Below are 17,743 nucleotides of genomic sequence, written 5' to 3'. Positions count from 1 at the left end.
AAAGAGCATTTGCTAAAGGGGGAGGGGTTATATGAGGGTCCTCACAGTGTCCAATCACCTGATGATATCTGCAAATAGTCGTCTCTGGATCTGCCTGTGTCCTGCACTGTACCATGAAGAAAACAGCTTTACCCATTTGTGGCTTATCTGATGTTCAGTATAATATGAGTTCCATGAAAACCTTTTCCCGCACTAGGGTCAGGAACATGGCTTCTAGCTTGTGTGTAATCTCTTATGTGTGTTAAGAGAGGTCCTTGTTATAAAACATTTACCACACTCAGAGCAGGAATATGGCTTCTCCCCCGTGTGCAATCTCTGATGAATGGAAAGAGGGCCCTTCTGTGAAAAACATCTCCCACACTCAGGGCAGGAATATGGCTTCTCGCCTGTGTGTAATCTCTTATGCATGTTAAGAGAAGTCGTTGCTGAAAAACGTTTCCCACACTCAGGGCAGGGATATGGTTTCTCGCCCGTGTGTGATCTCTGATGTTTGGTAAGATTGCTCTTAAGTGTAAAACTTTTCCTACACTCGGAGCAGGGATATGGCTTCTCCCCCGTGTGCAATCTCTGATGTTGGGTAAGATGGCACTTATTTGCAAATCTTCTCTCGCACTCAGGGCAGGAATACAGATTCTCCCCCGTGTGCATTCTGTGGTGTTTACTAAGTTGGCTCTTTTGTGCAAAACTTCTCCCGCACTCGGGGCAGGAATATGGCTTCTCCCCGGTGTGAGATCTGTAATGTATGACAAGTTCTGATTTACGGTGAAAACATTTCCCACACTCATAACAGTAAAGATACTTGTCACCAATGTGAGAACTCAGATGAACACAAAAATTTAAATCAGAGATAAACCTTTCCCCGCACTCGGGACAGGGAAATGTCTTCTCCCCCTGAATTCCGGCACCATCCCCCACAGGACCAGGTGGCTCGGAGTCAGAGGGATTCCATGCTCTATCCACACTGTGAAGTCCTCCATTCATAGCTGAGCTCAGTGTCTCTTCTCCCGCACAATCTGCTGTGATGTCCTCATCTTCCATCTTACAACCTGGAGATAAAGTCAGAGGATCCTTTGAGGGTTTCTCCATGGCGTGTCCTGGAAACATAGAAACACATGATGGAGAGATATGAGAGGGTTAGATGACTTCACTCAACATTCCATCTGGATCAGGAGGTCTGAGGGAGCAGATGTTCTCTATGGAGGTCCCAACCAGCTGGGACTCCTCCCCTATTCAGTCAAAGGGCCGTTGGTCCTCCTCCCAGATCACTGCTACATTTACACAGCCCTGTCAGAAGAGGCGGAGCCAATGGGGACTGGGAGGAGCATGCTCTTCACCCAACCACAAGCCTAGGCAATGGGCCATGTGATCTCGGAGGAACAAGAGCATCAAAGTTCAGACTTGTAGAGCCTTCACCACAGAACAAGTGACCACAGGCCTAGGCTTCTGGTGATGAGCAGCACTGGAGGGAGCTTGGAGAAGTATTTTCTCCTGGAAAGAGAAGTGTTTCATTACCAACCTACTATTGGCTATCACTCAGATCCCGCCCTACTCTGGACCAATCAGTGTGCAGCAACAGAGCAGAGATAACAGAAGAGTATATTATGGGTCACCTGTGCTGATCTCTGTAGGAGTGTCCTCCTCTTTGAGTGTCCTCGTCATTCCATCCTCCTCCGTATGTTGCTGATCATCCCTCACATACGTCTCTTCTACGTCACCCTCAACTTTCATCTTCATCAGATCTTCACCCTAAACCAACAGAATGGCAGAAAGTCTCATCTTGTAGAGTCCACCCATCATCTCCACATGTCAGAGTCTTCAATCACTCAACTCCACCTACCTGATCATGGTGGGGGATGGTGAGATCCTCCTGTGTGGGATCCCGGGAATACAGAGGACGGGGACATCTCTCTGGTGGGTTCCTCTTACTAGGTGGCTCCACCATAATGTTCTTGTAGAGATCCTTGTGTCCTTCAGAAAGCTTCTTCATCCCTCCATACTCCTCATCCTCCTCTTTATACTCTTCTTTCATATCATTATGATCCCCGAGGTTTCCAATCTGAATATATAATAAAACATTCATTGTATCAAACACGCTTCTGTACAATCATCATCATCAATATCACCGACACACACAATGATACCGTCACCATCCAGACACATCCCTCGTCTGTTCCTGGATCATGTCCCAGAATTCCCGGCACCGCTCACCTCTCCTGTCAGCAGCTCAGTGATCTTCCTTGTGACTTCTGGAACGTTCTCCATGTTGGGCCTCTCAGGATTTAGGGAGTCACATGGGGGCACTGTGATGGTCAGATGATCACTTGACCTCAGAAGAGGAAAACTCTGGATGGAGAAACCAATAGGAATATCATGTTAGAATCCCAGAATCCTCCTCACCTCTCCGGTCAGCTCTGTGTTGTATCGGCAGAGAAAAGAGTGACGTCATGTGACCTCCCAGAATCCTCCTCACCTCTCCGGTCAGCTCTGTGTTGTATCGGTAGGGAAAAGAGTGACGTCATGTGACTAGTGATGGTGGAACTTGCTACTGAAGTCTATAGGAGGTGAATCTTAGAAAGAATGTCTCTCTATTTTTAAGGCTCATGGACAAGGGATTGTCATACAAGGGAGCTGAGCTCTGCTCTGGGGGACATGTACCAATAACAACAATACAGTTCAGTGAGGAGATGACCTCCATTTTATGTGACTTCGAGAGTGACATGTATGCCTGTGTTGTAGGCCCCATATGAAGAGGGAGAGAGGAGGCATTGTTGGATTCAGAAAGAAAAATGACATTGGATGAAGTCTGAGACACAAAGCAGAAATATTACAGAGACACGCTGCACATCATGTAAGCCTTGTTAGTAGGCCGCATTTGAGGTGTGAGGGATGAGGCAACTTTTATCTAGCAAAACTATTTCCTTGGATTATATCAGAGACACAAGACAGAAATATTGTACAGGAAGCAATGAATCAGTGGCAGGAGATGGTAATGGATGGCAAGCCAGCAGCTGTAGCAGATGTCGTCATTATTATTATATATAATGCGGGGTGGGAAGGTTTGCAACGTATATTATTAATCAATAAAGCGTTAATTTAATTACAATGGGGGGGTCCCCTGTTATATCCAATAACAAAAACAGAATTTTTCCCCCCGAAAAGGGGATCCCACCATTGTTTCAAAATTTGAGCACAAAAAGTGTTTTATCGTAGAAGATATTTATTAAAATATATTAAAATTGCACATATATCAAAAAAATCTATATTAAAAACACGAACAAACATATAAATGGCTGCATACAGCTAGTAAGTGAAAACATGGGTTACAAGGCACACCGTGAAGCGCTCCACTCCAAAAGAATGTGACGATTTGATATCAGAAGATTCTAAATAGCTCAAGCTCTCTGCTGTATGGAAAGGGGATATCGGGTCTTGGGTAACGGTTAGGGATGCACCGATACTAGTGTCGATATCGGTGCCGATTCCGAGTATTTGGGCGAGGACTTGTACTCGGCCAAATGCTCCGATGCCTGGCACGAGTACTTCTGGTATCAGGAAGCCGGGCAGCGCGTCATTACACACTGACCCGGTTTCGCGATTGACAGGAAGCTGGCCTCGTGAGGTAAGGTTACCTTACCTTAGTATGTGCAGCCTGTCATCCCCGGGGGCCTCTCCAGCGAGAATGCGGCCTTCGCCCGGTTTCTTTACACGCTGCCCGGCTAATCAGGAAGCCAGGTGGTGAGTCATTACACGCCACCTGGCTTCCCGAATGGGACTTCCGGTACTCGGTAATTATTATCGGTGAGTACCGAAAAAAAATTATCGTTACTCGTACTTGCTACCAAAATACCGGTATCGGTGCATCCCTAGTAACGGTGAAAAAAATATTTTTACCAAACACGTGTATGAAAAAAGAATGAATGAAAAAAACAGTCAACGTCAAAAATATATAATTTGTTTAGAAAAAAATATAGACAGACACGGAGAGCCTGAGCGGAGGGGCTACATGAGTGGGGGGAGGAATAGTCCCGGGAGAAAGGGTTAAAAAATAAAATGGGAACAGCTGCTCTTACCTGATTTGATGTGGGGGTCAGGTGTCTGGGAGGAGCCGCATGGGAAGGAACTGCGAGGGCTGAGGGACGTCCTCTTTCCGGAAAGCGACGAAGGAAGCAGGTTGTCCCACCCTCCCTCCCTGAATTTTTGTGGTTGGGGGTTTTTTTTTTCCTTTTGTCACGGCAGCTTGGCGGGTTAGGGGGGCTTTGGGGGGTCTACAAAATCGGAGTTCATTACAAAAATGGGGGGCCCTCAGCTGGTATGGGTGCTTTCCCCCTGTTGGTGTCCGGATTTGTAAAGGGCGGGGCCTGGCCCCTTGGGAACCCAGAAGGAGTAAGTGTCCTCGAGCTGGTTGTGGTGCGGCTGGGGACATGGGCGGAGTGTTATGAGAGGCCTTTTTTGGGCTGGCGGGCACCCAAAGACCCCTTCTCAGGTCAACCCTTGTTTAAAGTATTTTTTTGTATATTTGGTTTATTACTTTGGTTATTGTTAAAGTTGTTTGTTTAATAAAAGGGGCGGCTGTGGCCGTTATAATCCACGTCGCCCAGTCCGTGCGTTTATTGGGGTTAACGGAGGGACGGAAAAATTGACAAATCCATCAGTCAAGATTCCACTCACAGTACTGTGTAGGTTCACCCCTAGGCCAAGGTAGGAAGATCGGAGTAGTTTCACCATTGATACAGATGGTTCAGGAGGTGTCTAACCTCATCTCGGCTTTTGCCTCTCCGCTGCAGAGATCTGCCTTTACTGAACACATGCTTTTCTGAAGTAGCAGATTTATCCGAAATGGAGAAAAGGAAGACTGGAGGTATGGAAAGGGTCGATCACTCCAATGGATGGACTTCTGCTGAGGAATACTTTATTCTCCTGGAGTTGAAGTTACAGCATCGGGGGTGGTTCCTTCGTCCGGCATCGCGGGTTTCCGTATTGAATGCAGCGAGTTTCAGGAGATGATAACCTTATCTCGGCTCAGTTGTTCGCTGTGGGAACAGGCCTTTGCTGAACAGCTGCTTCAATTCGTTTCCTGGTTATGCTTCAATCAGAAGAAAGATCCTGTGTGGCTGAATCCAATGGTGTGTGAATATAATTCAAATCCAACATACATATACAACGGTGCGAGGGTTGGTTCATCTTTTCCAACTTCGAAAATCCAATGATATCTCCAATCAAAATCAAAAATACTTCCGGCTATACGTTTGGGAGCAGGAGAGTCAGGGCGGCCTCAGCCGTAGCAGTGACATACAAGCAGCCCACGCCTATGACGCGTTTCACCACCCCCCCACCGGGGCTTCGTCAGAACGCCCCGGTGGGGGGCGAAACGCGTCATAGGCGCTTCATGGTGTGCCTTTAACTCATGTTTATCCGCACCCATGTTTTCACTTACTAGCCGTATGCAGCCGTTTATATGTTTGTTCATGTTTTTGATATACCGTGTTTCCCCGAAAATAAGACCTACCCCGAAAGTAAGACCTAGTACTATTTTTCAAGATTCCTGTAATATAAGACCTACCCCGAAAATAAGACCTAGTTTGGTGGTGGCATGTGAGGGGGGAACTTGCAGGAGAGATGGTATCAGCCCGCAGGGACATACTGTATTAAGGGGATGACAGGGGACTCCCTCCAGACGACGCAGTGACAGGGAGCACTCCAGTACCATACTTCACCAACTGCTGACCCCCTGAGGGCACTGCTTAATGTCATGGTACTGTACTGGGTACCGGTAATGTGTACAGCGCTGTCCACTGTCTGATGTCCCCACTGCTGCACCGCTGGTACCGCTATCCCTGGTGGCAAAGGAAGCCGGCTCTGTAGAAAGCAAGGCTGCGGCGGCTTAGGGAGCAGAGCCGCATTAGCAGATACTTCCTCTATAGCGCCGGTTACTGTGACAGGCGGAGTGACACCGGATAACTTTGGATTGTTGTACATTTTGTTGCACATTAAAAAAAAAAATAAGACGTCCCCTGAAAATAAGACCCAGTGTGGTTTTTGGGGACAAAAAAAATATAAGACAGTGTCTTATTTTCGGGGAAACGCGGTATGTGCAATTTTAATATATTTAAGAAATATCTTCTACGACAAAACACTTTTTGTGCTCAAATTTTGAAACAATGGGGGATCCCCTTTCGGGGGGAAAAAATTCTGTTTTCATTATTATAAAGGATTTATGTAGTGTGGCGCTCACCCCGAAGGAGCTGCCAGAATCACCCGGGTATTTCTGCCCCCAAGCCACATGACCCACCCAGAAAAGGATCCACGTCAGGAGAGACACCGGACATCCTGAAGTCCACTGTGTTCCGGGTACCTCCAGCAACTTTCAGCCTTCCTGGTTCTCCTCCTCTAGCAACAGCACAGACCTCCTCCATAATTGAGGCCTAGTGAAATGCTTCCCACACTCCAGCATCTGGCCAACCCCCAGGCCTCAGGCATAGCCTTTAGGGGGTGGCTGGTCAGCACCCCAACCAGGACTAATCCAAAGCTGGTCCCAAACTAAACTGAGGAGATGGCAATGACCTCCAATATATGTTCCCTATCCCAGTTTCCAACACTGGTTAAGAGAGACCCAGTGATTGGCTGCTGAACTGTACATACACATATAGTGTCCCTCATTGGCTGTCCCACAATGCAGCAGAGTCACACTCCACCCAGGGGGGGTACAATTGATGCCAGGCACCGATAATTAACCAGATAAAGGCCAACTATAATCCAACCAGGCTGACTACAGCCCCGGCATTCACTACATTTCTATAGCCGCCTCACAGAAGGTGATGGGGGCTACAGTAGCTATTCTGACTCAGATTGTTGTGATAGCGATATATCCCATGCTGAGACCTCTATGCCTGGCCTGTATAAGCAGATATACTCACTGCGGACAATCCTCGTCAGATAGCTGAACTCACCAATACCGATTCATTCAAAAGGGTGCTTTATTCTGAACATCAGGGTTACAGCAGATGATAGGAACAGCAGATTGAATGGTTTCAGTATTGTGCGGTCAGAAAATTATGCCTTTTCTAGCGTACTATGCAGAGTACATGTGTCCTAGTTACATGTGGCCTGTTAGCTGTGGCCATGACACAGGAAGCACTGACCTCAGGAAGAAGGGTGGGGCTTACATAGAGGAAATACGTCACAAAGGGAACACAGAAAAACAGGTGCAATAACACAAAAGGACACTAGATGGCAGCATATAACTAAATATATAGAATGGCCATAGGAAAGGTATAGGGAAAACAAACTATATAAAACGTCTATCTAAATAAACTTCTATGCCCCATTGGGGCAGCACAGTAGTGCCAACAGTTTGGGCGCATGCTTTACAATATGGAGGAGACAATACAGTTACAATACAATTTCAGTACATTACGGTTAGGAGGGCCCTGGTCGTACGAACTTACAATCTAGTAGGAGGGGCTAGAGATACAAAGGGTAATGTTTAGTGGAAGAAGTAAAAGGGCAGTTATGTGGAGTTGGGATATATTCCCTGAAGAGAGGAGTTTTCAGGGACGGACTCAAGGTGGACCAAGTAGGAGATAAGCAGAGAGATTGGGGCAGGGAGTTCCAGAAAGTGGGAGGACTCTGGAGGAGTCCTGGAGGCGAGCATGAGAGGAGGTGACAAGATGGTTGGAGAGCAGGAGGTCTTGAGAGGAGTGCAGAGGACGGTTTGGGTGATATTTTGAGATGAGGTGGGTGATGTAGTCGGGGGCTGAGCTGTAGATGGTTTTGTATGTTGTTGTTAGTATTCTGAATTTTATTCATTGGACAATTGGAAGCCATGGGAGATCGTTCTACAAGATGAAGATGTTCCAGCCTCATATTCGGGTAAAAGTTCTGGCCCTGAAGGGGTTAATATACAAGTTTCCACACTATATATGTGAGTAGCGGCATCTGCTGGAGATAAAAGACGTCACAGTGCCTATGGAGGACGAGGACGGACATGACGGGGGGTTACCGGGTGTAAATATAAAATAATATCTTATTACCTCCTCTGCTGCCAGTCCCGGCAATGCCTCCTTTATGTGGCTTCCTAATACACCTCACCCGGAACTTCCTGTCTGTATGTGACATCACTTCCCATTTGTACCTGACATCACTTCCTGTCTGTTCACCATAGAGACTTCCTGTCTCGGTATAGGTGAGGTCACCACCTAGTGGAGCTCAGAGGAACTGCAGCCTCGAGAAGCGTCTCGTAGAGTGAACACGGCCTTGTCATTGTTGCCGAGTGTCCCGGATGGTCATCAGTCACGCCTAGACCCAGCTAGTCCACTCAGCTGCCAAGGTCGGGCTTTGGCAATGGGTAGACATGTGACCCCCTTCCATACTTATAACACCCCACAAAGCCCTGAGAATGAGGGAGATGATCTGAGAGAAGTCCCCATGGGGTTCCCCATACAGCATATCTCATAACTCCTCCCCCATACATCATATGATCGTAGAACCTCCAGGGAAGGAACGGTGGCACAAAGGTGAGCTGACTGATACCAAACATGAGGGTTTTATCATACAGTACCGAGGAGTTCTGATCATTGGGTCTCTTTATGGTATTTCTGGTTCTGTTAGCTGTAGAGTGCCGGAGTTTGGGCTTTGCGTATAGCAGAACAGTAGCTGGAACCAGAACCATCACTTTCGGATCCATAATTGGAAAGAGTAGTTAGTACCAAGTACGAGTACCGGAAGTCCCATTCAAGAAGCCATGCGGCGTGTAATGACTCGCCACCCGGCTTCCCGATTAACACGTCATCTGGCCCTTCCCGCGTCCCCCCTCAGTTCCCCTCCTGGACCCGCCGTCCATGACAGTGAGCTTCTCTACGTCAGATGTCATCTCATCTCTGACCATTTCCTGTACTCAGGACACTACACCTCCAGGGCTGTGCGGGCTTCTCTGATGTTTGGTAGGACGAGACTTCTGGGAGAAAGGACGAGACTTCTGGGAGAAACGTTTCCCGTGCTCAGGGCAGGAAAATTGGACTTCTGACTTACCGGTAAAATGTGTTTCTTGGAGTCCAGTACAGGACACAGGCGGATTCAGAGACGACTGGGACACCCCAAAGCAACAGAACAGAGAGGTGGTGCAACACAGCAAAACAACCGCCAACAAACATCTCAAGGAAAAGCTCCTCAGATGGCCGCCTGTACCACCTCACACCAAGACTTGCTTCCACAGAGGCACGACCATCCCCCTGATAGAACTTAGAGATCATGTGAGCAGAACACAAACCTGCCCGCATTGTTGTTCAGTCTGGAGGCCAGAAGGTCCATATTCAGTATGCCCCACCACCCGCCTGCTGAGGAAGTCCACCTGCCAATTTTCCATTCTCGGAATGTAGACTGCAGACAAGACTAGAACGTTTCTTTCTGCCCATACCAGGATGGGATCCATTGTTTTGAGCCACATGACTCCTTGAGGATTCACATAGACCACCACTGTGGCCCTTGGCTCCAACACGTTTATGGACCAACCTGGACTTCCTCGCCAACCTGGTACCCTGTACTGTGGCAGATCCGGGGACCCCTCCCTAGCCTAACAGGCTGGCATCCATCGTCAGTACCATCCACCTAAACGGAAGGATGACTTCCCGGTTACACCAATGGATCGGAAATCCACCAGGAGGGCAATATTCTGGCCTTGGGGCGGTACAAGATGGGGTTTGATTGTCTCACACTGACGGGATTCACAGCTACATTGGCCTGGAGTGGAACTAAATAAAAGGGACTACCTCTAAAGAGGCCACCATCAGTCCACAGGCTTGCATGGGAAACTGACGGAGGGTCATTTCTAGGACCAGAAATACTGAGCCTGCAAGTTCAGCAACTTCCCTTGGGGGAGGAGCACCTTGGCGCGGCTGGTGTCTAAGGCCTAAGTACTCCAATCTTTGTGTGGGATTCAGAAGGACTTTTGCAGATTCAGAACCCATCCCAACCGTTCCAGCAATTGAATCGTCTGGCAAAGATCCTCCCGCAGCATCTGCACAGAGCGGGCCTTCAGGATCACCCGAGATGGGCAAGGGTTGGAGCCAATGGTAATGACTCTGGGCCATCCACAAGGCCAGTGGAGTATAACCGCATGGCCTCGGCTTTACTCTCTGTAGTAGAGCCCACCACCTCCTCCAGGAGGAAGTCTTCAGGGACGAAGGTCACAACATGCACATACACTACAACCCTGGACCTGTACCAAACGCAGGGTCTAGTGCCCCGAGCAACATTACAGGCCGGCCTCGCTTCTTCAGGCCAGCAAGATCCAGGTATGGGCCCACGAAGCAACCGCCAGGGGGTACTGCTCTGGAATCTGAGACGTAGCCACTGTTGCTGGACATGGCCAGAAGAACTTGGGAGAAGAATTGATGAGACAAAAGGTCCCTAAACTACCGCACATCTCCATCAGTAGAGAGGAGACGTCCATCACCTGAAGACACTAGCAAAAAAAAAGAGCATTATATGAGGGTCCCCACAGTGTCCAATCACCGGATATCTGCATATAGTTCTCTCTGGATCTGCCTGCGCCTTGTAGTGTACCATTAAGAAAACACCGTTACCCATGTGTGTCTCATCTGATGTTCAGAATAATATGAGTTCCATGAAAAACTTTTCCCGTACTAGGGTCAGGAATATGGCTTCTTGCCTGTGTGTGAACTCTTATGTGTGTTAAGAGAGTTAGGTGCTGAAAAACTTTTCCCACACTCAGAGCAGGAATATGGTTTCTCGCCCGTGTGTACTCTCTGATGTTTGGTAAGATTGCCCTTATGTGAAAAACTTTTCCCGCACTCGGAGCAGGAATATGGCTTCTCCCCCGTGTGCAATCTCTGATGTTGGGTAAGACTGCACTTATTTGAAAATCCTCTCTCACACTCAGGGCAGGAATACAGCTTCTCCCCCGTGTGTAATCTCTTATGCATGTTAAGAGAGTTCGTTGCTGAAAAACGTTTCCCACACTCAGAGCAGGAATATGGTTTTTCGCCCGTGTGTACTCTCTGATGTTTGGTAAGATGACTCTTAAGTGTAAAACTTTTCCCGCACTCAGAGCAGGGATATGGCTTCTCCCCCGTGTGCAATCTCTGATGTTGGGTAAGATTGCCCTTAATTGCAAATCTTCTGTCGCACTCAGGGCAGGAATACGGTTTCTCCCCCGTGTGCATTTTGTGGTGTTTTCTAAGTAGGTTCTTTTGTGCAAAGCTTCTCCCGCACTCAGGGCAGGAATACGGTTTCTCCCCCGTGTGAGATCTGTAATGTGTGACAAGTTCTGATTTACGAAGAAAGCATTTCCCACACTCATAACAGTACAGAAACTTGTCACCCATGTGAGAACTCAGATGAACACAAAAATTTAAATCAGAGCTAAAACTTTCCCCGCACTCAGGACAGGAATACGTCTTCTCCTCCTGAATTCCGGCACCATCCCCCACAAGACGAGGTTGCTCAGAGTCAGAGGGATTCCATGCTCTAGCCACACTGTGAAGTCCACCATCCATAGCTGAGCTCATTGTCTCTTCTCCCGCACAATCTGCTGTGATGTCCTCATCTTCCATCTTACAACCTGGAGATAAAGTCAGAGGATCCTTTGAGGGTTTCTCCATGGCGTGTCCTGGAAACATAGAAACACATGATGGAGAGATATGAGAGGGTTAGATGACTTCAATCAACATTCCATCTGGATCAGGAGATCTGAGGGAGCAGATGTTCTCTGTGGAGGTCCCAACCAGCCGAAACTCCTCCCCTCTTCAGTCAAAGGGCCTTTGGTCCTCCTCCCAGATCACTTCTACATTTACAAAGCCCTGTCAGAAGAGGTGGAGCCAATGGGGACTGGGAGGAGCATGCTCGTCACCCAACCCCAAGCCTAGGCACTGGGTCATGTGATCTCTGAGGAACAAGAGGACCAAAGTTCAGACTCGTAGACCCTTCACCACAGAACAAGTGACCCCCAGGCCTAGTCTTCTGGTGATGAGCAGCACTGGAGGGAGCTTGGAGAAGTATGTTCTCCTGGAAAGAGAAGTGTTTCAGTCTTTGTTACTTTTCATCCCAACAAGACTGATAATAGAGTTTTATGTTTAGCTAGAAGTCTGCTGGAAGAAGAGGAACCGACCTAAGAAAGGCCCAATCTGTGTCCTCATATCTGTGCTCCTGGAACTAGGAGTGACACCCAACCCAATACTGCCAGCTGAGCCCCAGGACGGCTATCAGTACAGGGAGGTGACCATTACCAACCTACTATTGGCTGATATCACTCAGATCCCGCCCTACTCTGGACCAATCAGTGTGCAGCAACAGAGCAGAGATAACAGAAGAATATAACATGTCGGAGTACAGCAACCACTGTAGCAGATCAATGGCCCATGCCCTTCGTCAACAGAGATCTAAGACATTCATCCCGGTGATAAAGTCCCCATCGGGCTCCCTGACGCCCCTCCCATCACTGACAACTTCCGCGCTTACCACTCCTCTCTCTATCATCTCCCTCAGCCGAGTTCAGCGGCGGGAAGAGCGGAGCGACTATCTCGTATGAGGGAGTACTTAGCCTCATCGGGCCTCCCTGCCCTCCCGCCGGAGGCGATCGCCCTGCTGGAGTCCCCGATCACTGACCAAGACTTGGAGAATGCCTTGAAAAACAGACCAAGTCGGGGGAAAGCCCCCGTATAAATGTCAGTCAAAGTACCGCAGCGCTGAATACTGAAAAATGGCCGGGATGGGAAGGGGGTTTAACACCGCGGATGTCAACTGGTTAATCACCTTTTTATTTTTTTATTTTATTTTTATTTTTTTAAAATCAATGTAAATTTTTTCCCCCCACCTAACTTTATTGCTAACACACAGGAGATAACAAGCCCCCTGTGTGATAGCAAGGTAGACGGCTACTTCCTTCGGCGTCAATCCACATTAACAGGATGCGAGTGGATTCATACTTCGCGCCCTATATCTGACAGCTGGGGGGGAGTTGCGGCCCACACTACTGTCCGCCGCCAGGGACACCTTACACCGGCAACTTCCCCACAAGGTCACCGCTGCCGCCCCTCTGCGCCCTGCCGCCCCGAGGCCGGGGCCTCGGTGGCCTTGTGGGAAATCCGGGCCTTGAACCTCATCCACTCTGCTCCAGCTTTTTTATTATCCACCGATCACCAACGGTACGAGACAGGGGTGTCCGCTCTCTCCCCCGATCTGCGTCCTTACGTTGGAACCCCTCTTACGGACGATCCGCTCTAACCCAAACATAAAGGGCCCTGAGGCGGCCTCCCAGTGTCGTAAAGCGGCGGCATACGCAGACCATCTGCTCTTCTTCTTAACGGCACCGGACATTTCTCTCCCGAATTTAGTGGAGGAATTTGGGGTTTTATCCAACTTTCATGTCAATGCCCCCCAAAAAATTGGAGGCTCTAAACCTCACTCTCCCCACCTCTCAAGTGCACCGCCTTCGTAACAACTTCCCCCTTCTCGTGGCCCACGACCTCCCTTAAATACCTGGGAATCCAACTCCCGGGTTTGATCTAGCCGAGGTGTGCTCCTTGAATTTCCTCCCCCCTACTACAGAGGATTCAAATGGATCTCCATGACTGGACCCGGCTGGCCTTCTCCTGGACGGGGAGATGTAACGTCATTAAACACAACGTCCTACCTAGACCGGTATACCCCGTACAGGCACTTCCTGTTGCATACAGGCACTTCCTGTTGCGTAAGGCACTTCCTGTTGCGTAAGGCACTTCCTGTTGCGATTCCCAAAGGTTTTTTTCTGCCTCTATCAGATTCCCCTGATCTCGAAATTTGTGTACAGGCACTTCCTGTTGCGTAAGGCACTTCCTGTTGCGATTCCCAAAGGTTTTTTTCCGCCTCTATCAGATCCCCCGATCTCGAAATTCGTGTACAGGCACTTCCTGTTGCGTACAGGCACTTCCTGTTGCGATTCCCAAAGGTTTTGTTCGCCTCAGATTCCCCCGATCTCGAAATTCGTGCACAGGCACTTCCTGTTGCGTACAGGCACTTCCTGTTGCGATTCCCAAAGGTTTTTTTCCGCCTCTATCAGATTCCCCCGATCTCGAAATTCGTGTACAGGCACTTCCTGTTGCGTACAGACACTTCCTGTTGCGATACCCAAAGGTTTTGTTCGCCTCTATCAGATTCCCCCGATCTCGAAATTCGTGCACAGGCACTTCCTGTTGCGTACAGGCACTTCCTGTTGCGATTCCCAAAGGTTTTTTTCCGCCTCTATCAGATCCCCCAATCTCGAAATTCGTGTGGGGCTCCGAGCCGGCCAGGTTGCGACACTCCATCCTACGCCTCCCCAAAAGCTGTTGGGGGGGACTAGCGCTCCCCGACATACGATATTACTCTGAGGCTGCCCGATTGGCTCGCATATTGGATTGGTGCCGGCACGATAGCCGTGGGTGGCGGTGGAGCACGATCCCTCTTAGGACACTTCCTTGGTGCCCCAAATTACCCCAGGCTCTTCGCTCCCACCCGACGCTGGGCCCTACATGGAAGACTGCGCACATGCTCTTCGACTCTGCACACCTTTCCCCCCTCTCCTTCCCCCCTTCTCCCGGTGATAGGCTTCACTCCGGGACTTCAGGACCCGGCATTTTTGCCGGTGGGGGGAAGCGGACGATTTAGGGCCTTGCACTTCCTCCGGTGGACCCAAATGGCCCTCAAGTTTCTGAGATGAAGGCCGACAACACCTTGGCACCGGTGGGATTTTTGGCGCCACTACCAGCTCACGCACTTCTTGTCCTCCTTGCCCAGCCCAATCTCTTTGGCCCCGACCAGAGAAGGAATGTGTCTCCTCTGGGACCCTTTCTAAAACTCTCTCCCTCTGCCATCGGTTTAGACTCGCGGAAGATACTGACACGCCGTCGCCGTGCCCGGAGGGGTGGGAACGGGATCGGGGGGGGGGGTTCCTTTTCACCATCTGAGAAATCTAAATTGCTACGGCTCTCTTTGAAGTCATCCATGTGCAATAGATACCGGGAATCAGGATACAAAATCCTGACCCGATGGCGCCACACCCCCCCAGAGGCTGTGGCGGATCTTCCCAGGTGCCACTGATTGCTGTTGGAGGTGTGGCTCCTCCTCCGCAGGCATGCTACACATTTTGTAGCCACGTCCGTCCCTGCACTCGTTTTGGTCACGGATTCGGGACATCGCACAGAAATTTTCAGATTCCCAGATACCGAATTCTCCACCACAACTCACGGCCCCTGAAGGGATACAAGAACTCAGTTGTTCTCCACTTAGTCAACGCAGCCGGCGCCTGTATCCCGGCCATGTGGAAGCAGGCGTCCACTCTCACCATCCGGTTAAGGTTTAGTATGATCCAGTGGCGTCACAAGGGGGGTGCGGCCCGCACCCGGGTGACACCATTGGAGGGGTGACTCCAAAATGGCTTATAGTCATTTTGGTGTCACCCCCCTCTGAAAAGTCGGGCGCTCGGTCATGGACAGTATCAGGAGAGAGGAGGGGACCCGGCGGCATACCTTATCCCCTCCTCTCTCTGCCGGCATCCATCACCCAGATGGCCGCCGGCAGGTACAAGAATACTGCCGCGCGTGCGCGATGACGTCATCGTGCACGCGCGGGGTGACACTCGGTTGCCGCTCCGGGGTGTCACCCAGCCTCGGGACGCCCCTGGTAAGATCAACGATATTAAGCAAATGGAAGACCTTACAAGCACCATCAAGGGTACAGTTGGCTCGGTTCCGTCATATGCGGTTTTATTGGACTATCAGGGCATCTCAGGGCTACCTGGACCTACTAAGAGGAACTCGTAGAGAAGACCTTTATTGCATACTCCCCCACTCCCTCTTACTGCCCCCTTTTCCATTCCCTCTACTCCCCCTTTCTCATTCTACTTCCATTCCATGCTCTTAAACTGCCTACGGGGTTGGTGGGTGGCCGGCTGGGGCACTGCTTACCCAGATGATGAGCGAATATTATACAACGCCTTGCTATGGATGCAGTATATGTGGCATTAGAACCAAAGACACGGACTAACATCTCACCGAACTCCTCAATGTCAGGCGGCTGGAAAAGATGGTGGTGTCCACCGCCGGTCGCCCTCGTTATGCAATCTGATACCCTTTACCATAGTATATGCCTCATGTGATCGGTGTTTGGTGGCTGCGTCCACCTCTTGGTTGATGGTTGTGAGCCGACGTTGGCTCTCTTTGTGCTTCATACTTGTTATGCTCAATAAAAGAAGAATTTATCCCAAAAAAATAGAAGAATATATTATGTGTCACCTGTGCTGATCTCTGTAGGAGTGTCCTCCTCTTTCAGTGTCCTCATCATTCCATCCTCCTCCGTATGTTGCTGATCATCCCTCACATACGTCTCTTCTACGTCACCCTCAACTTTCACCTTCATCAGATCTTCACCCTAAACCAACAGAATGGGAGAAAGTCTCATCTTGTAGAGTCCACACATCATCTCCACATGTCAGAGTCTTCAATCACTCAACTCCACCTACCTGGTCATGATGGGGGATGGTGAGATCTTCCTGTGTGGAATCCCGGGAATACAGAGGACGGGGACATCTCTCTGGTGGGTTCCTCTTACTAGGTGGCTCCATCATAATGTTCTTGTAGAGATCCTTGTGTTCCTCAGAAAGCTCCTTCATCTCTCCATACTCCTCATCCTCCTCTTTATACTCTTCTTTCATATCATTATAGTCCCAGAGGTTTCCAATCTGAATATATAATAAAACATTCATTGTATCCAACACGCTTCTGTACAATCATCATCATCAATATCACTGACACACACAATGATACCGTCACCCCCCAGACACATCCCTCGTCTGTTCCTGGATCATGTCCCAGAATTCCCGGCACCGCTCACCTCTCCTGTCAGCAGCTCCATCATCTTCTTGGTGACTTCTGGAATCTTCTCCATGTTGGGTCTCTCGGGTCTTAAGGAGTCACATGGAGGCAGTGTGATGGTCAGATGATCACCTGACTTCAGAAGAGGAAAACTCTGCATTGGAAAAACCAATAGGAATATCATGTTAGAATCCCAGAATCCTCCTCACCTCTCCGGTCAGGTCTGTGTTATATTAATAGAGATAAGAGCAATGTCATGTGACCTCCCAGAATCCTCCTAACCTCTCCGGTCAGGTCTGTGTATTGGTAGAGATAAGAGTGACGTCATGTGACTAGTGATGGTGAAACTTACTACTGAAGTCAATAGGAGGCGAATGCTGGAAAGAAATTCTCTCCATTTTTAAGGCTCATGGACAAGGGATTGTCATACAAGGGAGCTGGGCTCTGCTCTGGGGACATGTACCAATAACAAAAATACTGTTCAGGGGGGAGATGACCTCCATGTATTCAATTTGAAGAGTGACACGTATGCCTGTTTTGTAGGCCCAATATGAAGAGGGAGAGATGAGGCATTTTTGGATTCCAAAAGCAGACATTTTACAGACACACGCTGCACATCATGTAAGCCTTGTTAGTAGGCCGCATTTGAGGTGTGAGGGATGAGGGGCTTTTGACCGAAAATTAAAATTTCCTTGGACTATGTCAGAGACACGAGGCAGAAATATTGTACAGGAAGCAATGAATCAGTGGCAGGAGATGGTAATGGATGGCAAGCCAGCAGCTGTAGCAGGATATGTCATTATTATACAGGATTTATGTAGTGTGGCGCTCACCCTGAAGGAGCTGCCAGAATAACCCGGGTATTTCTGCCCCCAAGCCACATGACCCACCCAGAAAAG

General features: G+C 49.2%; 1 pseudogene; it reads right to left on the bottom strand.

Moving 5' to 3' along the window:
• Window positions 1-213: 213 nt before the first annotated feature.
• Window positions 214-17,743, bottom strand: part of LOC108801883 — a 22,574-nt pseudogene continuing 5,044 nt past the window's right edge.

Source organism: Nanorana parkeri, unplaced genomic scaffold, assembly GCF_000935625.1.
Source record: "Nanorana parkeri isolate BGI_ZX_2015 unplaced genomic scaffold, ASM93562v1 scaffold2546, whole genome shotgun sequence".
NCBI lineage: Eukaryota > Metazoa > Chordata > Amphibia > Anura > Dicroglossidae > Nanorana > Nanorana parkeri.
The sequence above is the reverse complement of the archived record's forward strand: the minus strand, read 5'-3'. Positions and strand labels throughout refer to the sequence as shown.